The sequence below is a fragment of the Myodes glareolus genome, chromosome 4 (assembly GCF_982192425.1).
Source record: "Myodes glareolus chromosome 4, mMyoGla1.1, whole genome shotgun sequence".
Lineage (NCBI taxonomy): Eukaryota > Metazoa > Chordata > Mammalia > Rodentia > Cricetidae > Myodes > Myodes glareolus.
This window is the reverse complement of record NC_142029.1, coordinates 25,565,002-25,592,851: the sequence shown is the minus strand read 5'-3', so window position 1 is coordinate 25,592,851 and position 27,850 is coordinate 25,565,002. Positions and strand designations below refer to the sequence as shown.

The window sequence follows — 27,850 nt, the reverse complement described above, 5'->3', positions numbered from 1 at the left end:
TGGCTCATGTTCCTGGCTAGTTGAAGCTCTGAGACTCTAGTTTGTGCCTGAGTAGCTACCTTATAAGGTAGGCACCTTTCCACCATTCTGCTTCTTGAGTAGGAGACCTGCTGAGACACGCTCTGTCAGGCCCAGGAACCCGGCTGCCTTCACCTTGCAACCCTCTCGTCATCTCAGCGTTCCTCCAGCTTCATCCCCCACCTTGGGTTTTAACCAGAGACCACCTTTCTAGAAGATATAATTTACACACCTTAAAACTCACCTTTTCAAAGTGTACAATTTAATGTATTTTAGTATATTTGCAGTTATGCAATGATTACCACGATCTAATCCCAGAACATTTTCATCAACCAAGGAAGAAACCCTCCGTCCACTACCTCCCGTCCCCCCAGCCTCTGAAAACCACTAATCTCCTGCCTGTGAACCTGCCTACTCTGGACATTTCGGATCAGCAGAGTCGTGTGATGTGTGGTCTTTGTGATGAGCATCTGGCAGCTGATAGGAGGTTTCTGAGATCCGTCCACATTCCAAGCACCAGGACTTCATTCTTCTTGACTGCCGGGTAATTGTTCCAATGTATGCTCCCTGCGTGTTCATTCATGAGCTGATGGACATTTGGACCGTTCCCACTTTTTCCCTCTCACGAGGATGGTGAGCAAGCCTTTACATGATGTACATGTTCATCTGAAAGGTTGATTTTGTTTGGTCATGTGGTCACTCCACATTTAACTTGCTGGGGGAAATGCCAAGTTGTTTTTCGGAGAATATTCTCACCAATGTTCTGATCTCTTCCTGAATTTGAACAAGAATACAATGTAGTCAGAGTGATACAGGAAGTCATGAAGCGGAAGGGGCAAGACACGGCTGATGTCACTGAACATCAGCCTGAACCACAGTGACTGTCTGGGCCTGAGGCAGTCTCACAAGCATGGCCAAAAGAGGAATTTGACAAGAAGGCAGAGACAGCATGTGTCTGGGGGCTTGTGGCTGGAGACTGCACAGAACACAGGACTCTGGAGCCCTGAGTTCAAATCCTTTCTTGTACTCATTGCGTGGCCTTGGGAAAGGTCTTTCTCCCTCTGGGTCTCTGGTTTCCCATTGGTGGACCCGGATGCATCTTCATTCTACTGTGCCCCCACTTACTGTCCCCACGGCTATGGCTTGAGCTCTTCAGGTGTCAGAATGTGCTGTGGAAATTGCTATAGCTGCCTCAGGGAACTACAGGTATGCCTAAAGATGAGTGAGGGGCTCCCAGCTGTGTGCTCAGGGACTAACAAGCCTCCCAGGGATGGGGTGCTCAGCACTGCAGACCGACAGGTGGGGACCCCAGTCTCGGACATCACACAAATGAGGAACACTAAACAGCAGAAACAGCCCCCGGGCCACATGCTACACGTTCAGACTTTTCTTCCAAGGAGAAACGTTTGCTTTACTACAGGAGAGATGAGGCCATTTTACTCCACTGTTTCCTCTTAGTGGAGAAACCAGAAAACTACCTGTTCAGCTCTGTTAAGTGGGACTGTTTGAATTCTAACCAAGAAAACAGGCAGCAGTGGTGGGGCCTTTAAACAACTGTGCGAGGCTGCAGCTCTCACTGTGACAAGGATGGATTACATGGAGGCCTGGGAAGGTGAAGGCACCTGGGTCTTGTCTTTACCGCCCAACTGCTTGAATTATAGGTATCCACCGGTGACAAGATCTGACTTGGCTTTTTCTCCCCAAGTTATACAATCAAAGTGCAGTCTGCAACAGGAGTGTGAGTGGTCTGGAAAGCCGAAATGTCTGACTCTTTACAGAGGTATCTCACTGACCCCTGGACTAACTTACACAGACTTGCTCAGCTTCCCACAGCACATAGCACAGGGCAAGATCTAATAACACCCTAACCTTCAGAAATACAGCATTTGCTTACAGTGTGAGGTCATTAAGTCCATGCATGCTCCAGTCAGCTCGTACTAAGATGTGCTGGGAGGAACAGGACAGGTGAGCTTCAAGAGCGAGGCACAGAAGAGCCTGGATGCCCCGCCAGAGAGCTCAGCGTGTGGTGTAAAGGCGCCCCCTAGGGGCCTGCTGGCGTCGCAGAGCCCAGGACACCCCCCCCCCAAGAATTCATGGAGGCACACGCAGGTCCAGTGAAATGAAAATAATCTAGGATTTCTAAAACCCAGGAAGGACACGTGGAAAGACTTCAGGAACCCATAGGACATTCGATATTGTGAAGCTTGGGGAAGAAAATTCTGAGTTCTCTCTAGAACCTCAGGTTTAGAAGAAAAACTCTAGCCGGGCGGTGGTGGCGCACGCTTTTAGCCCCAGCACTCGGGAGGCAGAGGCAGATGGATTTCTGTGAGTTCGAGGCCAACCCAGTCTACAGATCAAGTTTCAGGACAGCCAGGACTGTTACACAGGGAAACCCTGTCTTGAAAAACCAGAGAGAGAGAGAGAGAGAGAGAGAGAGAGAGAGAGAGAGAGAGAGAAGAAGAAGAAGAAGAAGAAGAAGAAGAAGAAGAAGAAGAAGAAGAAGAAGAAGAAGAAGAAGAAGAAGAAGAAGAAGAAGGAAGGAAAAGGAAGGAAGAAAAGAAGGAAGGGAAAAAGGGAGAGAGGGAGGGAGGGAGGGAGGGAAGACAGACAGACAGAAAGAAAGAAAGAAAAAAGAAAACACTCCAGCTCTGAAGATGCTAAAGTGAAAGGAAAAGATTGAGGTCAATTTTGCTAAAATCAAGAACTTGTATCCAACCAAACCATTACACCACAGATGAGGGGACAAGCCAGAGGCCAGAGACAACTGTGACACAACAGCAAAGAACTGATGTCATCGACAAATAGCAGCTACAAATCACAGCACAAAGACAGACGCACTTAACTTGTACAATGGAGAGAAGAGGCTGAGGAGATGGCTTGGTGGGTAGAGTCCCTGCCACTCATGACTGACGACCTGAGTTTTGATCCACAGAACCTCTGAAAAACCGGACACTGAAGCATCCTCATCTGTAATTCCTGAACTTCTAGGATGAGATGGCAGACCAGAGACAAGAGAACCCCCAGACGCTCTTGAGCCAGTTAGGCTGCCTCCCACCGTGGCCAGGAGAACTTAACTCAAGGGGGAAAGTGAGGACTGGCTCAACACTGGACTCTATTCCACAGTGCACCTGAGAACACAAGCCTGCACATGCACACATGCTCAAAAAGGAAAGCAAGGCTTGGTAATACACACCTATCTATAGTGCCAGGCTGAAGCAAAGATCTTGAGATAAAGGGCAAGCTGGACTACTGTCACTAAACTGCTCTTTCAGAGGACCCAGTTTCAGCTCAGAGGACCCACTGGCAACTGATGACCCTCTGAAATTCCAGTTCCAGAGAATCTAACACCCTCTTCTGACCTCCTCCAGCACCAGGCACATACATGGTGCACATACACATATGCAGGCAAGACTCATACGCATGTAATAAAAATAAATCATTTTTAAAATTAGGGAAAGGTCAAAACAGGGATTTCAAACATGTGCAAATATAAAAGAAACACAACCATGAGAAGATTCTGAACCTCCTTAGTAACAGGGACAACGCGAAGGGAAAGCCAAAAGGAGATGCAGACCCAAAACCACCCAGTTCGCAGAAGACTGAAGTGGGCAGCACCAGGCAAGGGCAGCAACTCGGAACAAGGAAAGTTCTTGTGCGCTGTTGGACAGTGTTAACTGCTAAGCCATTAGCAACAGCTTGGCCTTATCTGATAAAACTAAAGACAGGCATGTCATATGACTGAGCAGCTTCACATCTAGATCAATACTAACTCTTACATGCAGCCAGAGACATGAATAACCGTTGTTTATAACAGCCCCAAACCATAAATAACTGAAACCTCCCTTCTCTGGAGGAGCAAAAGTCACAGCATATTACCACGCCAGAACCCTGTGCAATGCGTGAGCTACAGCTGTACCCAGCAACAGGGAATGAGACCTGCAAGCCAGCTGTGGAAGAACACCTACAACTCAGTCCTCTTGGTGAAAACACAGGGAGTGGAAAACTGAAATCACGCAGTGCCTAGCGATACTGCACGTGGTGAAGCTCCATTTAAAAAACAAGGGGAGCTGGAGAGATGGCTCAGTGGGTACGACCGCTGGCTCTGAGAGCCCGAGGACCTGAGGGCCTGAGTTTGAACCCACAGCACCAAGATTAAAAGGCTTGTGTGCCTGTAACCCCAGCAACGGAGAGCCTAGATGTCTATTGTATGCCGTATATATTCTTTTACAAGTGAACTTCTCACCAAAGAGCAAGAGCCAAGTATTGTGACAAATCTCTATAATCATGGCACTCTACAGACTAAAACATGAGGATCACAAGTCCAAAGCCAGCCTGGGCTACATAGGTCACCCTGTCTCAAAGAAAAAAAAAAAAATGAAAAGAAGAGAACTGGGATTTCCAAAGGGTAGGCAGACTAGAATCAAATGGTGGTGCTCTGTGTGTGTGTGTGTGTGTGTGTGTGTGTGTGTGTGTGTGTGTGTGTGTAACTGAAACACACACGAGTTTATCTGAGTGTAGAGAACCATTAGGAAGTTAGTTAGGGTTGTGGCGCTAACAGGGAGGGCCTTCTCTGTGCCAGGTTCTAATTTTCAGAGTCTCAATGGGTAGTAAATGCTGCCTTGTCAATCAGACACAGCCAAGAATAAGCTGAGTGGTTGCAATTCTGGAGGGCAGTGAATTAGAACTTACTGGTGTATCTAATAACCCCTCTGTGACATTTGCCTGACATTCCAGTTTGTAAGAGCACTCCCATGTGCCAGCTCAGTCACTTCCCACAAGCCTGCAGAGAGGTAGCCAAAGAAGGTTATTAGTATGCCGATTTCATCTTATTTTAAAACCAGGGTCTCATGTACCCCAGATTGGCCTCACATTTAACTAGGTAGCCAAGGGTGACCATGAACTGTTGACCCTCCTCCAGGACTAGAGTGCTGGTCTTATAAATATGCAATACACCACCACACCCAGTCTGTGCTGTGCTAAGGCTCTAACCCAGGGCTTTGTGCGCTAAGCAAGCACTCTACCAACTGAGCTCCATTTCAATCCCTTATGCGATTATTTACTTATGAAGATGATTCTTTTTATCTGATAAACTATTAAATTATAAATAATATCTGATTGTTATTATTTATTTAGTATCATGTGTGTAGATGTGCACTTGAGTGTGTGCCAATGGAGGCCAGCATAGGACATAAGTTTTGATATCCTGGGAGACCAGAGGGCAGTGTCAGATTCCCTGGTGCTAATCCTTGGTGCTGGAGTTACGGGCAGTTATGGACGTTGGGAACTGAAACATTGGTCCTCTGCAAGAGCAGATAGCACTCTTAACCACCGAGCCACCCCTCCAGCCCCACCTGTATGGCTTCTTTTTAAAGAAAAAGAAATCAAACCACAGAAAGCCACTAATAATCTTCTATTAGTCCCCACACACACACACCTGGCCCCAACCCTGCAGCACCTCCTTCTCCTTCCTGGAAACAAGGCAGTTTGCCCTGGGCCATATTCCTGTACACCCTACTCATAAACACACTGTTTCTCTCACCTTGATTTATGCTTTTTATGGTCCTGATACGTAGGGACCTTCTGTTTCTTCTTCTTTAGGGAATTTTCCTTAGCTTTCTCACCATCTGTCTATATGGACTCCCTTTTCCTTTTCTTGGTCTTTTTGTTTGGTTTTGATGAAGGTCTTACTGTGCTTCTTTAGATTCCTGGGCTCAAACAATCCTTCTGCCCCAGTATGCTAAACAAAGACCAAATTCTAGCCCTTGGGCAGTGGAGGAGACAGGAAGATAGAAAGTTCAAGGTCATCCTTGGCCTGTAGCAAGTTTGAAGCTAGCCAGGGAAATATGAGATCCTGATCCTGCCACACACACACACATTCTCTCTCTCTCTCTCTCTCTCTCTCTCTCTCTCTCTCTCTCTCATTCACTCTTGCCTTCTCTCTCTCTCATGTGTGTGTCGCGCACACGCGCGCGCGCGCACACACACACACACACACACACACACACACACACACTGAAAGACTCCCGTGGGCGTCTTCCCTCGAGAGAGACCCCATGCCCAAAGATCAGTCGAAAACACGCAGCCGGATGCAAATTGCAAGAGGTTTATTGGATACACAGGTACCTGGGGGCGACAAGTCTCTGGGAGGACTTGCGCGCCTGCAGGTTGGGGGTGAGGGGTTCTTATAGGAGAGCAAAAAGCGAGGTTTACAGAAGCAAGATGCAGGGTGGTAAATTTTTAACCTAGATAACAATGAGGGGACCTACTCAGTGGTTTACTGTTCCTCTCATCCTACCTCCCCCTTTCCTGGCTGGCAACCAGATGTCTGATTGCACAGCCCCTGACTCGTGAGAGCCTCGCTTTATACGTGACTCAGGCCTCGCAATCCTCTCTCTCTTTGTTTCTATGACCAATTCATAAATCTCCTGTCTTGCAGCCAGATAAGGCTGTCCTCAGGTATCTTTGCTCAGCATTCCAGAGGCACTGAATTCTGGAGGCCTTTAATGGAGCTTGTTATCTGAAAACCTTTGCAGAACGGCATGACTGTGGTTAAAACGAGGGGTCCTTCAACACACACACACACACAGACTTATGTACTGGCAAAATATTACAGCAAATAAAAAGACACTATGTGCTATATATAGTACTTTAGGCTCTCCAAGCGGAAAGGCTCAGAAGTTTTGTTGGCTGGGGACACAGGCAAAGGAAATTGACCCCCAGTACTGAGCTTGCTCTGTATCATCCAGGCTTGGGGGACCCTGCAGGTGGGCTCAGAGTAGGAGGGATAGGGAGAGAAGGCAGTCAGGAGATAACCCCGATTGTTCGCACTGAGATGGATGGAGGCTGTAGTGCTCACCCTTATCTAAGCAGTTGTGTGAGCTTCAGCCTCTCTCCTCCTGGGAGAGCCCTTCCAGCTGAGCCACTCAAGGACACGCCCCCTTCTTCAGAGCTGCTTGGAGACAAATGAACTCTTTGAGCACATGATCTTCATTTGCATGTTTATTACCTGGGCTGGTGTCCAACTCCTGTTCGCACACACTGGGAAGCCATGTCCTATCCACTGGTGAGCTGATCAGGCCAAGGGTGTTTTGGAGTCAGTTTTCTCACTTAGTGGTTCTGGGCAGCAGACTAGACTTGTACTCTAGAGCCTGGAATGAGAGAGCTTCCTTGAGAAGATTCCAGAAGGAGGTGTCATTGAATGAGTAATAAATGCCTTCTGACTCTCAGGGTGTCAGGAACCCAGTTTTCGGTTGCTCTTTTATCTATGAAGGAAAAACATCTGACAGGAACCCACTGACTTCTTTAACCACAACGTAAGCAGACATTTTATTCCTGAGAAAATTGTAAACAGTGCATGAATAATTAAAAAAAAGAACCTGCCGAGTACTGGCCAAAGAAAGATAGATTGAAGAAAAATTGGGAGTCCAAGTTCAGATATTAACTCTCAGCAATGCTTCAAAGCAACAATCTTACATACCCCGCCCTGCAACAGACAAATTCACTGGGGTAATGTTGGTGACATTGTAAATTTTCGATGCTTCTGTTGGGAAGCAATATGACAGCGCATAGGAGGACTGTATTATGATCACTGAGAAATAGGGCAATATAAAGTCAGCACTAAAACGTTAACATCAGCAATAGCTATTATAGTAAACGAAAACCCCCGCAGTTCTAGGCGGAAGAGAATTGCTACATAGATTCTGATGACAGCCTCACATTCATCCCTCCCGGAGCGATCAGGGTAATTAGGGAGATTAGCAACACTGAGAGATGTTTATAGCGAGAGAACTATCCCAAGCTTCAGGATAACATATGTACTCTGATTGTAGCGCTGTAAAAATGTCCATTTCAGAGTCCCAGGACCAGAAGGTATTAAAATAAAACCGGCTATAGTGCTTGGGAGGCAAGATGTTATGTTCCATATCATTTTTAATTTCCTCTTAGATGCTACTTTGTCTTCAACTAACTAGAGAAAAGAAAGCACAACAGTTTAAAAAGAAATTCATCTTTCTGCCAAATTCCCTGCCAGACAGTAAGAAAGGCAGGAATCCTGCCTAGCTCGCTCAATAATATTTGCCAAAGCGTGTGGCTGGCACAGGCGCGATGTTCTGTGAGTGTCCGTGGACTAAGGACTGGGGACTGCCAGCCTCTCTGAAGGATCCAGTGAATAACCGATGAAGATCCCCTGCTGTCGCGGAGATGTATATTGCCAACACCTCCACAGTCTCCAAAACCTAACACACTTCCTTCTACAAACAGCCTTTAGAGAGCCGCCGTCTCCCGTCCCCCACAGTTTGATCGGCAAAAGAAAAACATGATCTTAAGACTTCCGTTTCTGGGACCAGCCTGGGGGGGGGGGGGGGGGGGGACCCTTCCTCTCTGGCTTCGCCTTGGGCCAGAAGAAAGCTCCCCAATCACCGAGACACTAACGCTTCACACCAGCAGGTGGCAGTCTATGTCCCTCCTTCCCGTGCTGAACCAGCACTTTCCATAACGTCTGCACAGCACTTTGATAGTGAGCTGTTCAAATCCCGGTACCCAATCAACCTCCTACAGATCTTAGGTTTGCCTGATGTTGTAGGAAGTGATCCCTCTCCGGGTGGTGGTGGCGCACGCCTTAATCCCAGCACTTGGGAGGCAGAGGCAGGCAGATCTCTATGAGTTAGGGGCCAGCCTGGTCTACAAAAGCTAGTTCCAGGACATGCTCCAAAGCCACAGAAAAACCCTGTCTTGAAAAACAAAACGAATAAAACAAAACAAAAAATAAAATAAAAAGTGACCCCTCTCCTCTCTCTGCAGCTGGGGAAACCATTTTCAGAGAGGCCAGGAGAGTGTCCATGGCCAGCTCCTCAAACAGCAACCCTGGACAGAAGGGCAGCTGCCAGGAGCTAGCTCACCTTGCTAAATGCCCCCAAGGCTGCTGAGGTTATAGTAGTCTGGGGAAAAAAAAGCAAACAAGATGTTTCTAAATCCAGAATAAAAACGCCTTCTACATCACCTTGTCAAATTACAAAATTGATCGGGCCTTGTGAACTTTGGATTCCCTTTAGAGAAGGAAATGCATAAAAAGTAGGATTTGTCTGTAAGTATTTTATAAAACTGGAGCCGGAGCTCAGCGGGCAGAGTGCTTTCCTAGCATGCATGAAGCACCGTATAAACTGCACGTAGTGGCACATATGGCACATGCCTGTAATCCCACACTCAGGAGGTGGAGGCAGGAAGATCAGAAGTTCAAGGTCATCCTCAGCAGCTTAGCTAGGTTGAAGCTAGCCTGGGATACCTGAGACCCTGTCTAAAATAAACACAACCTCTGTGTATGTGTGTGTGTGTGTGTGTGTGTGTGTGTGTGTGTGTGTCGTGTGTGCATGTAAAACAAAGATATATACAGAGATGCGTATAACTGTGCGTAATGCAGCAGTTAAAGCCTAAGGTAGTTCAAATGACCTATTATGGGACAGAAGCTGAGGAAATTGTGCTGTGGTCATACTGGCACTGCCCGTGTTGTGCAGAGAGAGCAGGGCTGGAGTCGAACCTGCGGAAGAAATACTATGTTGGACGCTAAATCAATATTTCCTGACTTTGGAGTCAAGTTCTCTAGAAAGACAGCAGCTGCAAAGGGACCTTGGAGTGAAAAGATCACTTTCTACTCAGATGACACCAAAGTGTCACTCAGGCCTACAATACTGATTTTCTCCCATTACACAGAGACTCCACATGGCAAGGAAGTGTAATTACATAAGCCATAAGCCACGAGAGAGGATCTAACCTCTCGGGAACTGGAGACACTCACAGAATTCCACCTGGAGCACAACCAGGCTCTTGCATCCAACTACAGATCCTGCGAGTGACTCCCGGAAATCCCCCATCTGTCTGTGATCTCCTGGGATGAGTTCTTTGGCTAAAGAGAGTATAACTAAGCGCTTTTTGATATTTGTTACTAAAAAGAAAAAATGGAGCCAGCACTAAGCTGATTGAGTTCATGCAGTAGTGACAGCTTTGAGAACAAGATCAAGACTAGGGACATCAGTGGTGACCCATGTGCACAGAAGAAAACCATGGTCCCACCCTGAAATAGAACTGCCCCACACTTATAGACTCTGGTGACACCCAGGAAGACCTTCTGACCCCTGCTATCAAAACTGAAGACAAGAGAAACTGAGCAACCACAAGGGCCTCAGAAAGCAAACAGGGCCTTCGACCTTGGAAATAATAACTACAAATTGAATAGCTTGGGCATCTTTGCATTTCTGCAAAACATCAAGGTCGACAAGGAAGCAGGCTGGTGCCCAAGACTGTAACCCCACTACCGAAGAAGGATCTCAAAGTCAGGACCTGCCTGGGCTACAGATCTCAAAGTCAGGGCCTGCCTGGGCTACTAACCAAGTTCAAGGCCAACTGGGCAATTCAGTAAGACCTTCTTTCAAAGTAAGAAATTAAGAGAGTTGAGTTCAGGGATAGAACACTTGCCTGGCAGCACAAAGTCGCATGTTCATCCTTCAGTGAGGCACATGAGTGTGTACACCCACGCGTGTATGTGCACACACACACACGTTTATACATGTATACATAGGCATGTGCACACATCTGTGAAGGACTTCTTGAACATTACCATGCTTTTTTCTTCCACAGATCAGCCACCAGAAGCAAAAAGTAGTTAAGAATTCCTTTCACTCTTTGCTACCACACACGTGTCTCCTCTCCTTAAAACAAACAGAAAAAAAGGAACCCTTTCGGTTGATACACAGGCAGGCCTGGTCCTCTCCCAGCCTCCCTGGTCTTCTCTTGCCACCCTCCAGGGCATTTCCTGATCCAGCAAAGACATGGTAAGCGCCCGATCCAGCAGCCTCTACAAACCCATTTGGGCAGTACACATGTTGGAACCAGTTATTAGATATTTTTAAACATCTCCTGAGAAAGATTCTGTAAACACATGAAAAGGAGACCTTATGTCAGAAGGGGACAAAAGACAGAAAGGATATAGAGAGATTCCATGGCTTCACAGAAAAATAAGGCAGAGCTTGACATAGTAACTATAAGGAAGAGCAAAGGAGAAGCTTATGTTTACATAAACCAAAAGTTTCTAAGAATTTAGAGTCTAATAGGTGAGTGGTGGCGGCGCACGTCTTTAATCCCAGCACTCAGGAGGCAGAGGCAGGTGGATCTGTATGAGTTCGAGCCCAGCCTGGTCTACAGAGCTAGTTCTAGGACAGGCTCCAAAGCTACAGAGAAACCCTGTCTCGAAAAACAAAACAAAACAAAACAAAGAAGATTTCAGAGTCTAAGTATTTGGTAAATTGGGAGATAGGAAATTTGACCAAGATTGCCAGTTGACTGCTCAGCAGCCATTTCTCCTCTCTTAAAGGGAAGTAGCAATTCCATTCACACTCCTGCCCTCCCAATAACTGAATGCTTTGGGGGAAGGGTAAGTTCAGGACTGTCCAGGTGACTAGGGTGTGAATCTAGATTTCCTAAGCTGGGTGTGAAGGTCACTTCTTGCCACACAGTATGGCATTGTCAGTGAGATGGAAGGGGAGGTCATCAGGGAGAATTTAACAACCTTCTGTTTGTTCATAGAAAGGGACAATGGTGGGGCTGGAGGGACGACTCAAGAATCAGGAGCAATTCCTCTTCCAGAGACCATGGTTCCATTCCCAGAACCCATGTGGTGGCTCACAACCATCTGTAACTCCAGTTCCAGGGAGTCCAACACCCTCTGGCTTTCATGGGCACTGCATGATACGGTGCGCAGACATACACGAAGACAACACACCCAAACACATAACATAAAAATAAAAGTCCAAAGAAGGAGGAGGAGGAGAAAGGGACGATGGCAGAAATAAATGTCTCTTGTTTTCTTTGAGGATGTCTAGTCCCAAACTACAACAGACCAGAAGTGATGGTGGCACACATTTTAATCCCAGCAATCGAGAGGCAGATGCAAGCAGATCCCTGAATTTGAAGCCAGTCTAGTCTGCACAGTGGATTTCAGGCCAGCAAGGGCTACATAGTGAGACCCCATCTCAATAAACAAAAACAAATCAAATAACAACAACAACAAGAAGAAACTAAAGCCAACATTTTCAGCCCCAAACAGAAAGCTAAAAGAATCTCAAAGAACTCAAACCTTAGTTGTGCCGTCTTCAGTCGTGAAAGTTAACCAGCCTTGGGTAGACTCAGCTCTCAGTCACCTCCTCCTTGCTTAATCCCCTTTATTTAGTAAGATCTTCTGATATCTACAGTCACAGCAACACCAACTGTGTGTTCACGGTTTCGGTCACAGCGTCTTCTCACCGCAAGAAGCTATGTAAGCATTTGCAGACGGGGTGGCTGAATGGGAGACGTCTTTGTTCATAGAAGAGGGTACTCAGGGTCTTGGTGGTCTGTCTTGATGGTAGTTCTTTTCTGTTGATTTGTTTATTTATTTATTTATTTATTTATTTATTTTGGGTTTATCAAGACAGGGTTTCTGTATTGCCTTGGCTGTCTTGGAACTAGCTCTTGTAGGCCAGGCTGGCCTCAAACTCACTGAGATACACCGCATCTGCTTCCCCAGTACTGGGATTAAAGACTTGTGCTGCTCCTGCCCCCACCACCACCAGGCTTTTGAGGGGGGAATGTTGATTTTTTTTTTTAAACAACTATTCAAAGCAATAGGTGCTGTTTTAGGTGGTATGGCTCCAGGACATTAGTGTCAAGAGAATTAGCAGTCAGGCTTGGGTTTCACTCTGGCTGTTACCGGCCAGTCAAGGGCCCTTAAGGCAAATTACTCACCTTCACTAAACATACCTGTAAAATGAGCCTAGCCACCACTAAATTATAGGGTTGCCATAAAACTTAAATGAGAAACCACAGAACCTGGCACGGGAAGGGTCCAGTCAGTGTTGGTTCCTCACCTCCTCAAATCCCTCCCACACGAGGATGCCAGAATGAATTGAGATGGGTTTCTGTGGGCCCGGGGAGGGGGGAGAGGGAGGGACACGGACTCAGATATGTCAACAAATCAACCCAGCATCCAGCATTAACATCACCAGAGATGAAACATATGGGCATCAAATGCCTCCCAGTACTATGATGTACCAGACGAACATAGCATCATCCTGGGACACTCCTGCCAAATTGCTACAACATGAACTTGTAAGGAAACATCAAACAAACCCCAGATGAGGCTTCCTATAAAACAACTAGCCCAGACCGTTTTAGAAATGTTGGTTGTCAGGAAAAACAAGAAAATAAAGGCCAAGGCACTGTTCCACATTAAAGGACATAAAACACACATGGCTGCTAACTGTGACGCACAGCCTACGGCTTTCTTTTGCTAGCAAGGACTTTATTAGGACAGTTTATGAAGTTTAGTAAGATCTGTATCTAGGTGACATCAAAGTTAATTTTCTAGCTTTGACAGTTATCTGTAATTACATATGAACATGTTCTTGAAAGGGAATGAGGCTGTGAACACAGTAACGTGTTTGGTCTGCAAACACGAGGACCTGAGTTCAAGTTCTGGAGCCTCTGCTGAGGAGGCGGAAAGAAGCAGACCCCAGGACCTGATAAGTCAGGCAGAGCAGCCAAACCTGTGAGCCCCGAGCCTCAGTGAGAAAGCCAGTCTCAGAGAATCAAGGAGACTTGGCTCGGTAGTTAAGAGCTCTGCTGTTCTCACAAGGAGCACCTGAGTTCAGTTCCCTGCGTCCGCGTGGCAGCTCACACCATCTGTAATTCCAGTTCCAGGGGATCCATTCCTGTCTTCTGACCTCCTCAAGCACCAGACGCACACATGTGGAACACATATAGCACCAGGTATACACATGTGGTACACATACAATGCAAGGAAGCAAACCTATGCACATATAAAAAGTACATAAATCTGAAAAAAATTTAAGTGAATATCTCCTGAGAAACCATGCTTGAACTTGACTTTTGATTTCCACATATATATACACACAAGTACTTCTACACATACATGCACGTACACACATACACATAAAGAAAGGAAAGGAAATGTCCTTGATTTTAGAAAAAAATACACTGAGTGAAGAGAGAAGACAGTCTGGAAATCACATAAATGGCTCAGGAAAAACTGAAGTTATATTTCTAGAGATGCAGATAGACGGACACAATGTTAAGTCAAACATGGAGAACCATCAGCATTGGCCAGGTATAGTGGTGTTTGTAAGAGAAATACTTGGGAGGCAGGGGCAGGGAAGTGAAGAGACGGAGGCCAGGCAAGGCTACGTGCAATTTATAGGCCAGTCAGAGCTATGTGGTAAAAGCGTATCTCAAAAATAGAATAATATAGTAGCAATAATAACAATTCTTAGGGAATCTAGGTGAGAGGTATCTTGGGGTTCTTTGTGCTATTTTGCAATTTTAAATCTGAGATTATTTTAAAAGAGAAAATTCAAAGAAGAAAGTGAAGCCAAGTCCTAAAGGAGAGTAGGAATCTGGGGTAGCAGAAGGAGGACAGGAAATTCACTCCAGAGTGAAAAAAGCATTCATCAAGCTACTGGGTGCTGGCAGGCTCATTTTCTTCACACTGTTCCACAGTTGAGCAGGTTCCAGACCAAGGAGTCACCACCCACTAAGCAGACTACAGAGAAGGACCCTTGGGAGTTGCTGTGAATTGTGAATGAGCAGGCCAATGACAGAGGAAGCTACAGTAGGCTCGGGAAGTAAAAAATGGACCTGGACACACAGTGGGGCCCAGACTGTGAATGCCTGCCAAGGCTGTGGGACTTTATATCCTACAGGCTGGGGTGGCAGGGGGAGGGATGATTCTAATTTGCTCTGTTTGCATGGCAGAGGTCAAGGGTCAGCTAACCAATCTGAAAGGGCAAACTATGATTTTAGAAGGTGGAGAAGTGAGCATGTGTGACTGGACATAGTGACATACACCTGTAACCCCAGTCCTGGGGAGGCTGAGGTAGGAAGATCTCAAGTTTGAGACCTGCCTAAACTATGTGACAAGAACCTGTCTGTCCCTGTAAATCCAGGAAACCTACCTGCTAACTATCCCACCAACTTACCCTCATGTAACCACCCCCATGCCTGATTTCCAAAAATTTGGATGTGTCAATCACATGGGGACTACGGCCAAGCCTGCCATGACTTCTTCCCCTAGCTGAAGGTGGGGGTGCTTGAGGCCTGCGCATCAGGCTGTGTGTACGACACAACAGTAGGGCATTATAAAGCAAATAGAGTCAGTCCATTCATGAGACACTCAGTAAATATTTGACTGATGCAACTGTGTGCTTAAGAGACTTGGAGCGAAAAGGAAAGAGAAAGGGGGAAGGGTGGGAAACGTGGAGCTTGTGTCTCCGCGAGAGTAGCTTTTCTCACTGGGGGTCTCACACTGTGCATCCAAATGGCAGAGCGATGTGCTTCTCTTCCTATCTGAAACAGAAATGTTATCTTTACGTCTTCCTAGCCTACTGGGGATATACCCACAGCACGGAGCAGTGTTCGGAGCAGCCTGTGGAATGCCCATAAAGCAAAGTGATCCCTGCATGTAGCCATGACTGTCCCCAATGGACCCTTGGTTCTTTCTCAGCTCCTTCACAGGCACGGAAGTAACAACAATGACACAAAGCACCCGTTATGTGTCAGTCACCCAGCAAAAGGCTTTCCTCGCTCGACACCTAACCACAACCCTGCAAGGTAGATTTCTTTGCTTGAGAGATTGCCGGCTTGTCCTTAGCCCCACAGTCACTGAGGGGCAGAGTCAGAATCAGAATCCAGATCTTTCTGGTGGAGCACGCCTTTAATCCTAGCACTTGGGAGGCAAAGGCAGGTAATCTCTGTGAGTTCGAGGTCAGCCTGGACTACAGAGCTAGTTCCAGGACAGCCAGAGCTGTTACACAGAGAAACCCTGTTTTGAGAAAAAAGAAGGGGGGAGGAGCAGGATGAGGAGGAAGAAGGAGGAGGAGGAAGGAGGAAGGAGAAGGAAGAGGAGAAGGAAAGAAGGAAAGTTGTAGCCATGCCTGTACCACACCATCTCCCATGCAAATCAGGAAGGAAGACCCAGTTAAATAAGCAAAAGCCTCTGTCATGCCAGGAGTCTCAACATGAAAGGTGAACAGGAACCACCAGCACCAGGCCCCAGGCCCAGTTTCTCATTCAGGAGGCTTTAGATGAGGCCCACCCATCCGCATTCCTAAGGAACCTGGGTTTGGTGCTGCTGCTCCTGGTCTTGGATCCTCATTTCCCAGAAGACGCTTTCTCTGTTCGTTCTGTTCAGTTTGCCTCTCTAAATTCCAGCCCCTTCACCTCCCTGAAGAAGGAGCCTGCACAGGGACTGCCTTCCCTTAGTCCCATGGAGTCTGCGGAGAGCAGCAGGACATGATTGCAGACTCCACCCTAACAGAGCCCCGGGGTTGCCTGGCCATCTCTTCCTGGTTCTTTGCAGGGGTGGCTCTGTTAGGTGCTACTGTCCCTCTGGGGCTGTGAGTCATCTCAAAGCCTTGAGGGTCACTCACTAGGACCTCTGAGACTGGTTTTCACACTCAAGCATGGTCTTTGAACTCTGGTAGCCTTTGGACTTTGGACCGGGAGCGAGAATCCTCTGTTCCAGGGAAATGTGACAGCAGAGGCTGTCCCTGTACCCTAGGGCCCTGCTCCTTCTTGGAAAGATAAGCTCTCTAGCAGCTTGTTGACTTTGCCCACTTACAGTTTGACTAGCGAGCATGCGCTTTAAAGAGGTGTGGGCGCTACTACTTAGATGAGGTCTGTGCAGAAGAAAGAAACTAGCAGTGGGATCACGTATGACTCCCACGTGCGAGGCACATACACAGAGACTGCATGTGTGCCGTTATTTATTCTTCTCCATAATTCACAACTGTTGCCTTAGCACGTGGAGAGTTGAGATCCAAAGCTCAGCGACATAGACATGAGCATTTAGCTACTGAGCAGCTGAGCCAGGATTTGAACCAGGTCTGCCCATGTTCATTTTTTTCCATCACAGCCCATTAGCTCCCAGGGTTGACATTCTCTATATAAGTCTGGCATTCAGTGGTTGAGTTTTGGACCAAATATTAGGCCTACCCCATGGCTTACTAATACTACCTGTGGGCCATCAAATGGTAGTCAGTGATGGGGAAGTCAAGGCAGGTCCATTTAGGGAATCTGGTAATGGGAATCAAGAAGAAGGGAAGAAAGGGCTCACCGTCGAGTACCGGGTGAGCATGTGAGAGGTGCCGCGTCCCCTGAATCGGTAGCCAGTGTGATTGAGAGCAGACCACAGCATCACAGAATCCCACGAGTCTTGAAGAAAAGACATGGTGAGACCAAGGGGCCTTACCTCAGGCAAAGTCAGCCAGGGAATGTTCTCAAGAGCCAGCTACCACCTTCCTGCTCAGGCTCAGCCTATGTGAAGGGGCCCCTGCCTCTTGCGTCTGTCAGGAGTCTGCTTTGCACCCAGCGTTGTGCCAACTGTTAACAATTTTTTTTCAAAATAAAGCATCCTTCAGAGAGCTCACAGCAACTAACTAAACCCAACCAGAACAGCGTCATTTTAAAATGGCGCTTTGTCAGTGAGAGCGTCAGTTCACGTGTGGATGCGACATCCAGTGACCCACAGAGGTGGCCACCGGGAAGAGAGGACACAGAGCTAGGTGAACGTTCTGCCCGCCCACTCCTGACATCTCACAGGCCCTTGTTGTAACACTAGATGGGCCACAATGGGCATGGGGAACTCCCTGGAGGCCCAGAGAGGAGGTCTTTCCACCAAAAGTGAGGAGGGGGTGTCCTTGCAGGCATGGTGGACACCCCACTCCACACCATGACTCCAGTGTCTTCTGTCTCTTAGCTGTTGCCGGGAGAAGGCCAGAGTACTGGAGACCAGCCTTTGTACCTTTCCTGCTGCTGTCTGCCAAGGACTACCTCTTCGATCCAACTCCTATGACAGATTCCTCCAGAAGAATCAGACTGCCCAAAGTGCTGCATCTTAGGGCCTGATGGGTGACAAGGGCTAGATTAGTGGGTGGGGGGATTCCCCCTGTGCCCTCTATTTTCTAGAAAGATTTTTTTCATGTGTCTGTATGTTTGCGGGGTGTGTGTGTGTACCTTATGTATGAGGGTGCTATATCGAGTTCAGAAGAGGATATCGATTCCCTTGGAGTTGGAGTTACAAGCGGTTGTGAACTGCCTGATGCGGGTGCTGGGAACCGAACTCAGGACCTCTAGAAGAGCAGCAACTGCTCTTAATGGCCATCTCTCCAGTCCCTCACCACTCTTTTTTCTAAATGACTGCTCTTCTAGAACATCAATCCCGTAACAACCACAAGAGACAATGGACAAGGAACGAGGGAGCCGTAAACCACAAGTCTCTGTCCACTGAATAAAGGTGCTGGGAACAGTGAGAGTCAATGAAAAGTTAGCCAGGAGGAGAGATTTCAGTGTGGCTCCTAACCACTAGCAACTGCGAAAAGCACACTCTGAATTAGAACTCAGAATGGCTTTACCCTTTGAAGACTAGAAACAGGGAAGACCTGAGCAAGGATCCAAAAAGAAAGCTTAAATATTAGCTGGGTGATAGGGTGTGGGGTGAGAAACTTGGGGCTGCCTGGTTCCCACACACGCACATAACTCTCAACACCAACATATCTGGGTCCCTCAAAGCAGGTCCAGGACGATCTCTGCCTGAGGAAACCTGTACAACACCCACAAGGACTCAGCCCTCTCTCCAGCCTTACAGGGATGAGGCCCTGGCTAGGAGCCAGGCGGTGATAACCCAGGCAGCAGAAGCCCCAGGGGAGTTACTGTGAACAAGTAATGCATCCTTCTCTGCCATCAGCATCATCTACCTCTCCGAAATCCCACACCCTGCTCTCCTACACCCAAGCAGCCCAGCACAGGCTTACTGTCTGCTGAGAAGGAGCCCGGACCAAGAAGAGGAAGGACAATGACATTACCAACTGCACAACACTTGGGATTTTCACAACCAACAGAACTGCAAGCCTCAAAAACCTTAAAAGGAATCATGTTGTTCGCTGAGCACAAGCCAGGCCAAGAAGAGTTAATGCCACAGGGGGAATGAAACTAATTTCACGTTGGCCCACATCAGAGTGATGATTCAGACAACCCCACTAGACTGGATTAATCCACAAGACAACTCTTGGGGTGGTTTGGTTTTCCAAATGTGGTGAAATTCATGTAACGTAAGGTCGGGTGGGCATTTTGAGATATAGGATTCAGTGGCATTTCGAATATTTACATTGTCCTTTAACTACCATCTCTCCCGAGTTCTAGAACAGCTTCACCCTCTGCCTCTGTGGGCTGAATTTGTAACTGAGGAACTAGGAGGTTTCAGGAATGAGAAATGACTGACTCCGGTACATTGAGATAGAACAGGACCCAGACTGCCGTGAGAGAAGAGGGAACGTTTGTCTTCAGACTTGAGACTGCCCAGTTCTAAAGCTGATTTCTTGCCTTCCCCCATTCCACCCCGGGCCTGAGTACCTGGCACACAAATAGGTAGGCCAAGACTCTGCCAGACTCCTTCGCTTCCTCAGGCTCCACAGAGTCCTCATTAGCATCCAAGTGACAACCAAGGTCCTGTTATGTAACGTAAATCAATGGTGCAATCACCAAGCAACCTGTTCTGACCGTATAGATCACGGGGAGTGCTCTTCCACCCCTGGCTCTTCCAATCCTCAATAGACTTGCATCCCAGCTCAAACTCTCCTTTGTCTTCACCACCTTACATGTCTGTATGTCTGCAACACATGAGGACCCAAGTTTGATCCCCAGACTCCATGAAGGAAAAACAAAAAACCTAAGTGTGGTGTTTGGTGGGCAATTCACTTGTAACACCAGAGTTACACAGGCAGAGATAGGAAGAGAGGCAGATCCTTGCGGCTCACCCTGCCCAGCCATTCAGCCTAGCCTACTTGGTTAATTCCAGGCCAAAAAGTAAAAGAGAGAAGGCAGAACCTGAGGAACAGCACTCCAGGTTGTCCTCCAGTCTCTAATGCAGATACACGCACAAGGACACACATATGTACACGCATGCACACACACAAACAAGTCTGAGAAGATGTACTATAAACAGTGATGTGTTGATGATGGTGATTCACAGCTATGATAAGGAGTGTCGTTAATTTTTTCCTTTTGCTCATTTGCATACCTGCTAAGCTTCTTTGTACACACAAATGTCCTGGTGTTTTACAAAAACAAAACACAAAAAAAAAATGGTGTAGAAGAAAAGAATTCTTGTAGGGTTTTATTTCCTCTGCTCGACCTCAGTGGAACTGATCAGTATCTGTGTCTGCTCTCCCTTGTGGACCTGGGTCACCTGTTCATTGTGCCCTCCCCTGACGTCTCCACAATGTACTCAGGAATTAATTACCCAGCTCATGAGTGGCCTCCACCTCTGCTCTCTCTAACCCCCTCCTGAGTACAAGACCCTGAGGCCTATTCTCTCCAGTCTTCAAGAGGCTAAGCTGGAACTTCCGGGCCTGAGGTTGTGTCCGTTGTTTCTTCCCTCCACCCCTTTCCAGCCAAGCAGTGGTATCAGAGTAATGGGCTTGGCTGCAGGCATTCCCGGCTATCTAATCTGTTTCCTCCACTCACGAGGCCAGTGTCTGGGCGATAGGCCTAGGAACCTTCTGTGAGTCCCATCCTGATATGATTTCATTACTGCTAAGCAGATGTTTGATTGCCAGGGCAACCAGGAGAGAGCTATTACTTAGTGCACCCTCCACTTGGAACTCAACTCTGTTTTGCTAAACTCCCCCCAGGCTCTGAGCTCACATCACATTTGTGGTTGTAGGAATGTAAACATTCCTCAGTTCTTCTGGGCTTTCCCTCTTCATCTTATTTTGTCTCTCTGGAAGGTCTGGCTGACATGTCTCTCCTGTAATTTTCCAGCGTGACTTATTTTATTCTTTCCAGCTCACCTTGATATCTTTTTCTCTTTCCTACTGTCTTTGGATGAAAACTGCTCACTGAAACTAGATGATTATTTTTTCCAGTGTATTAAAAACCAACCAGGATGTTAAAATTAAAAATTTCCAGCAGAGTGTTTAAGAGGGCAACTTTAACTACTGTTTATTTTCTCTCCTTGATTTGCCCCCCACCCTTGATTTCCTGTTCCAGTTTCATGGCTGCATGTGCGCGCGCACGCGCACAGACACACACACACACACACACACACACACACATACACGTACATACCAGCACTCACACAGAAGCACAGGCACACACATACACACACATGCACAGGCATACACAAGCACACACACCAATGCACAAGCACACACGCGCGCGCACACATAGGCACACACCAGCACTCACACAGGAACACAAGCACACATACAGGTACACGCAGAGGCACAGGCACACACAAGCCAAGCACACATACTGACTCACAGGCACACACACTTACACACACAGACTTAGGTCGCCCAGCTTCCCTGGGAGCAGCTGCCTGTGTCCTGGCCTGTCTGGTACGACTTCTCCCTCTCCTGTGATGCTTAGAGGTCTCAGCATGAGCGGCGGGGAGCTGGAACACTCTGTACTAGCCAGGCTCCCACAGTCCAAAGTGCTCTCTCGTTTCAGCTGCTGCCCCAGTTTATTTTTTTAATCTTTTCATCTTTTTTTCCCACCAGTACCAAGAATGGAAGGTAGGGTTTGCACATGCTAGGCAGGCAATCTACCAGTGAACTATGTCCACAGCCCCTTAAAAACATTGTAAAACGTTCGTTTATTTATCTTGGATGTACGTATGTATTTGGGCTCACTCCTGTCATACAGTATACTTGTGGAATCAGAGACGGTGTGGGGATCGATGCTCTCCTTCTGCTTTGTAAGTCTCTGGAATTGAATTCAGGGCTTGGCAGCAAGGGCCTTGATCCACTGAGCTGTCTCGCTGGCCCTCCCTCCCCAACCCCTTTGAAACTCTGTGAATGTACATGAATTCGTGCTGGTGCACAGATGTATTATGCCTAAAGTCAGCATTGGGTGTCTTCCTCAACTGCTCTCTGACTTACATTTTGAGACAAGGTCCCTCACTGAACCTGGGACTCACAAGTCCAGCTGTACTAACTGGTCATCAAGTCCAAGGATTTTCCTGTCTCCACCTACCCAGTGCTAGAATTACAAAAGTGTGACTCAACCCCAGCTTCTGTACATGGATGCTGAGCATTGAAATCAAACCTTCATGTTAACACAGCAGGCACCTTAATGATTAAGCCATCTCCCCATTTCTTATAGAGCCTTTTGAGTTTTGATTGTGAAACAGGATCTCAATAAATTATCCGAGTTGGTATTGAAGTCACTCTGTAGGCCAAGATGGCCTTGAACTTGAAGTCCTGCCGTCACCGCCTCCTGAGTAACTGGGATGGCAGGCCTGTGCAATTGTACAGGCCCAGTTTCTTGCCCCAATCTAAATGCTGGTTAATTAGGTTCTATTTTTGGAGTTATGTTACTAAGGAACCTGTTTTCTGGGGAGTTGGCCATCAGCAGCCTTCCCCAGCACCTGACCTCAGTTGTTAAATAAATCAAAGTCTAAATGAACAGCACCAGGTCCTATCAAACAAGCAGAGGACCGAGCACCTCTTTCACGTAAGGGCCAAGGCTCCTCAGTGGCAGCCGAGAGAGTTCTCCCAGGTCTGAGAGGAGAAGCTCACAGTGCAGGGCCCCTTCTGGGAGACTGGGGTTTCCCCTTTTAATCCTTGTAACCTTTTTGTTTTGTTTTGTTTTGAGACATGGTTTCCCTGTCTAACCCTAACTATCCTGGAATTTACTCTGTAGACCAGGCTGGCCTTAAACTCACAGAGATCCACCTGCCTCTACCTCCCAAGTGCTGGGATTAAAGACGTGCGCACCACCGCCCAGCTAACTCCTGTAGCTCTTGTTCTGTGGGCCCATGTTGGTTTCTCACAGCCACCACAGTCCTGTGTGTGTGTGTGTGTGTATGTGTGTGTGTGTGTGTGTGTTAAACACCAGTCAATTGTTCTGTTTACAAAAGAAAGAAAAAAAGAGAGTTTCTGCCCTTAAAATGTTCCCCATCTGCTGAAAGCCAATGTTCCCAACATTCCTCTTGCCTCTGAGGTTGGACCAATAGAGAAACTGAAGAGAAGGTACCCAGCAAGCTCCTCATACTAGTCCATTATTCATTCTGAAAGCTGGGTAGGAGGGCGTGGAGTCCAAAAGGTTCTCTCCTCCTTTTCTACCTAACACAGCTGATCTATGCAAAGCAGGGAATCCCCTGAGGACTTGCCCTGAAGTAACAAGGCTGAACTAGTGGAAAAGAGACAAGAGAAATTGCTGAAGGGTACAAGGAAAACAGGGACATCCTGTATGGGGAATCAAGAAAAAGTCCCTTGAATGAGGCCCACCCAGCCTGGCCTCCTGGGATTCTAAACAGGAGCCCCAGAACAGGACAGCAGCACACAACACATTTGTGCTAAAGTGTGATGGCAGGCATGCCTGGGGAAACCCGACATAACCTCTGTGTGAGAGAGCACGCGGCCAGCAGGAGGCGACGCCGAGTCAGGGCTTCTCTGAGACACTCCCTGGGGAGGCTTCAGCGAGTAGCACGAGGGAGGCAGTGAGGCTGAAGCATATGCAAGGGGTTAGGACTGGACAGGACCACGGAGGTCACTTTTTTATGTGGTAAGGGTTAGGGGGGTCTGTGGTCTCCCCCAAAGCAGGAGGATTTCAGGCTGCTGATTCCTGGACAGGGTGATCCAGGAGGCCAGGGACGAGAGAACAGGCTGAGCTGGATGACCTGTAATGAGGTTGTGACCTGCCTGGGTTAGAGCCAGGGAGAGGACGTCACATAGTCACATCCAGCCTGCACCTGTTCCTGTGTGCCAGAAGCTTGTTCTGTACATGGTTTTATTTGTAGTTAATCTTCACAGACCTGCGAAGTGGGCGTTACGATGTCCAATGCACAGGTGAGGCGTTAGAGGGTCAGGAGGATAAGCAGTTACCCCAAATTATGCCAACATTAGAGGCTGCTGCCAGTGATAGAGCCCAGATCTGCACCTGAGGCTGCAGCTCAGTTGGCAGAGTGCTTGCTTAACACACAGGAAGACCTGGTTCACTTCCTGGAACCGCTTACATGCAGTATGTAGTGTACACACCTGTAATCCTAGCACCCAGGAAGTGAAACCAGGAGACCTGGAAGTTCAAATGTCATCTGTGGCTACGTAACAAGGCTAGCCTAGGGTATATGAGACTCCTGTCTCAAAAATAAATAAATCAGATTTCCTCCAAAGGTCATAGTATTATACTGCCTTCTGGGCCTCAATTTACCCTTCTGTGTAATTGGTATAACTTCTGTGACACAGATTTTTAACAACTAATCACAGTGGTTGATTTTTCTTGCTCCCTCCCTTTCTGCACCCCGAGGATGTCAATATGCACCTCTCTGGGTTAGGCCACTCTCAGGTATCTTTCAGGACCTACTCATCGAGGACACAACTGTGACTTATGTGTCCCACATCAGACAGTCCATTTCAGATCATTGTCTGTCTCCTGCTTCTGACAGTCACTCGTCTTTAGCCTGTGGAAACCTGCTGGGGCTCGTCATCCCTCTCTCAGAGGTGCACATTCTCCCTCCAAAACCAGCTCTTTACACAGGCAGCAGAGCCAGCAGGGGCACACAGACTAAGGTGCAGAAAGGGAAACACCCAGCCTACGAGGTGGCACTGGCGTTGTGCCCTCTTCCCTTCAGACACACAGAATCGTTGGTTCCACTAGAGTTCAGCTGGGCTGAGGTGTGTTTGATGGCCTGTATCTAGACAGGCTGCTTCAGAGCACACCTGTCCAACTGGGGCTGAGTGATCAAGCTTAATTCCTTTTAGTGTTGAAATAGCCATTGCCTCATTTAGTAGGTCTGGGTTAGAGAGTTGCACGTCAATGGCGTCTTTCACATCAGTGAACTTTATCAGTGACTTTACTAATTTCATTGTGTTTGTTTGGTTGCTTAATGTTTTTGGGATAGAAGGCTGGACTACGTGGACTATGCAGCCCTGACCGTCCTGGAACTTGTTGTGAAGACCAGGCTGTCCTTGAACTCACAGAGACCTGTCTGTCCCTGCCTTCTGAGAGCTGGAACCAAAAGCGTGTGCCATCCCCACGAGGCTAAGATAAAAGTCACAGGTTCAAGAACAGCCTAAGCTGCACACTAAGACCACACCTGAAAAAAAAAAAAAAAAAAAGAGGCCCAAAGATCTTTTGTTCTTGTTTTAAAAAACGCGGTCACATAGTCGCAGCAAGTTTGCAGCTCTGATCTGACTTTTATTTGTGAGTCTTCATTCAGGCAGCACTGTATTCTAACAAACACAACAAATGCTTCCTTAAGAGAGCAGAGGAGGCGGGCTTCCAGACAGGAAATGGCCCTGGGACAGAAAAGGGAACTGAAAGGACACTGGTCCTTTGAAAGTCACTTTCCCTGTGCAGGTAAAAGCCAGGGGACTTAGCGTGGGCACGGGCACTGCTCTTTGGGTAGAAACAGCCCTCTGCCCTATCTGAGGATACACTCATTTGCCTTTATAATGTCACTTTGGCAGAAGTGACTCTGGTTTGTTAGGCGTAGGTGAGCACAACTCAAACCGACGAGCTTTGAAAATTTTAATACATCGACAACATCTCAGGAAATAAAAATGGAGGGCTTCTGAGGTAGCTCAGTCAGTGAAGTGTTCAATCTTCAAAACTCACATTTTAAAAACCAAGTATGGCAGAATAAAGTGGAGTAAGTCTGTAATCCTAGTGCTAAGGAGGCAGAAGCTAGCGGACTCCTGGAGCTTGCTGGCCAGGCAGCCTAGGCTATGCTGCAAGTTCCAGGCCAGGGAGAGACCCTGTCTCAAAAAGACTGCAGTGGGAGTGGGGGGGGGGGGGATGAGACGGCTTAGCAGGTAAAAGTGCTTGCCACACAAGCTTGATGACTTGAGTTCAGTCCCTGGAATCACCATGGAAAGAGAGAGCTGATTTCCGAAAGATGTTCTCGCACCTCCACATGTGTATTATGACACACATGCATGCCTGCACTTCCTACACACATCACACACACACACACACAACTAGAGAGCCTGCAAGATGGCTCACGGGTAGGGATGCTTGCCACTGAAACTGATGACTTAGTTTGTTTCCCAGGACACACATGGTGGGGAGAGAGAACCAACTCCTCAGTTTGACCTCTGACCCCCATACACATGTGACGGCCCGTGAATGCACACACACAGAGGCCTATACAGTAAATCAAAATAAAGAAATAAGTGCATGCATTGGTTCTCCCGGGCCTTTTGGCTCTGTTCTTTTCAGTCTAATAAATATTTGCACTTTAGATGTTTTTAAAGCGATGGTGTCCGAGGACTAACAGCTGAAGATGCACACTTGCACACACGTGAGTGAAAGTGTATACACACAAAGAGAACTGGGAAAAACAGCTGCTATAAAAGCATATTCACAACATAGTTTATGAAAAGTAATTTTACTCTCTAAGTTTAGAGAAAGGAATGGCACTGTCTTATATTTCATAAATCTCTATTGTCTGGGGTTAGAGAGAGATAGCTCAGTGGTTAAAGCACACATACTGCTTTTACAGAGGGTCTGAATTCTGTTTAAAACTGCCAGTAACTCCAGCTCCTGGGGATTTGATGCCTCTGGTCTCCTCAGGCACATGCAATCACATGCGTGCACACACACGCACGCACACACATAACTAAAAATAAAATAAATATCTTAAAATAACCTCGATGATCTAGCTTACTAGAAGGCAGCTGGAATCTGTGCACCAGGGTTTCCATATGTGGTTTGGCTGGGGTACACGGGGAAGAGGCAGCTTCCCACGGATCTGTAATTGAAGAGGAGGAATATTTTAATAGACCCTTCAGGTAAGTGTGCATGTGTCATGCCGCCTCCTGAAAACTCCACACACACCGACAGAGAGGGACGGCTATTATGAGGACAGTCTTAACCCCGGAGACTCCTTGAAAGGGCCTCAGAGACCCTGCAGCCCCCTGGATCACACTTTCAGAGCTGCCATCTTAGCAAAATTATTACACAGTCGAAGAACTGTGTCTAACGGGAAGAAATGCAAACAGCCCGACTACTGGTTGTGGTGACTGAGGCCACACACAAAACAGGTGCTTACCGGATGGGCGAATGGATGAGCCTGCCCAGACGTCGTGACAGGAGCGGCGAAGCTGAGTCACCTAGCTTCCTGTTGTGACTTGTGACACATTAAGCCTTCCTCCAGCTGGAGCCTTCTCGTTTTCTGAAACACTTGATTTCAGACCAAAGATTAAAAGCCTACTTCCTGTTCTGCCGTGATGTTTATGCTGTTGCAAAATACCCCGCAAGCGCAGGATGTGATAAGCACAGAGGCTCCTCGGAGGAGCCAGCAAAGGAGATCTTCCCTTGAGAGATTCACAAGCGCAAACCTAAAGTGTGTTTTATGTTCAAAGTTGAGCCTTTTTACTGGAATTAAAAACCCTTCAGGGCAAGCAAAAGTTACTAACAAAATAAAAAGTAAAATAAAAATTATTGTACTGATCTCTAGCTACAAAGCTTGATGAAGAACTTTCCAGAAGTCAGATAGATCACTGAAATTATCCTCACCAGCACATAGTCCTGTGGGTTGTCGGGAAGTAGACCATGAGCCCTGTAAGTGGAACTCTTTCCCAGTGGGCTCCACCCGCCACCACCACCAGTCACCCCATCACCCACATACCGCACACTTACATGGCCTCTCTATTGTGTACTCTCTCAGCAGATGGGAACAAGTGGCCAAAGAGGTCCGAGCTGGGATCTGGAGAGATGGCTCAGCTGTTCAGAGCACTGACTACTCTTTCAGAGGACCCCGAGTCAATTCCCAGCACCCACATGGTGG

The 27,850-nt window shown here is 47.4% G+C and overlaps 1 long non-coding RNA gene across 1 annotated transcript; it reads right to left on the bottom strand.

Annotated features, from left to right (window-relative positions):
• Nucleotides 1-258: 258 nt before the first annotated feature.
• Nucleotides 259-27,273, bottom strand: LOC125393386 (uncharacterized). Its single transcript, XR_007229799.3, has 4 exons — nt 27,113-27,273; nt 26,729-26,812; nt 7,025-7,166; nt 259-792 (listed from the first exon to the last, which is right to left on the bottom strand). It is a non-coding gene; the product is annotated as an uncharacterized LOC125393386 (long non-coding RNA).
• Nucleotides 27,274-27,850: the final 577 nt, after the last annotated feature.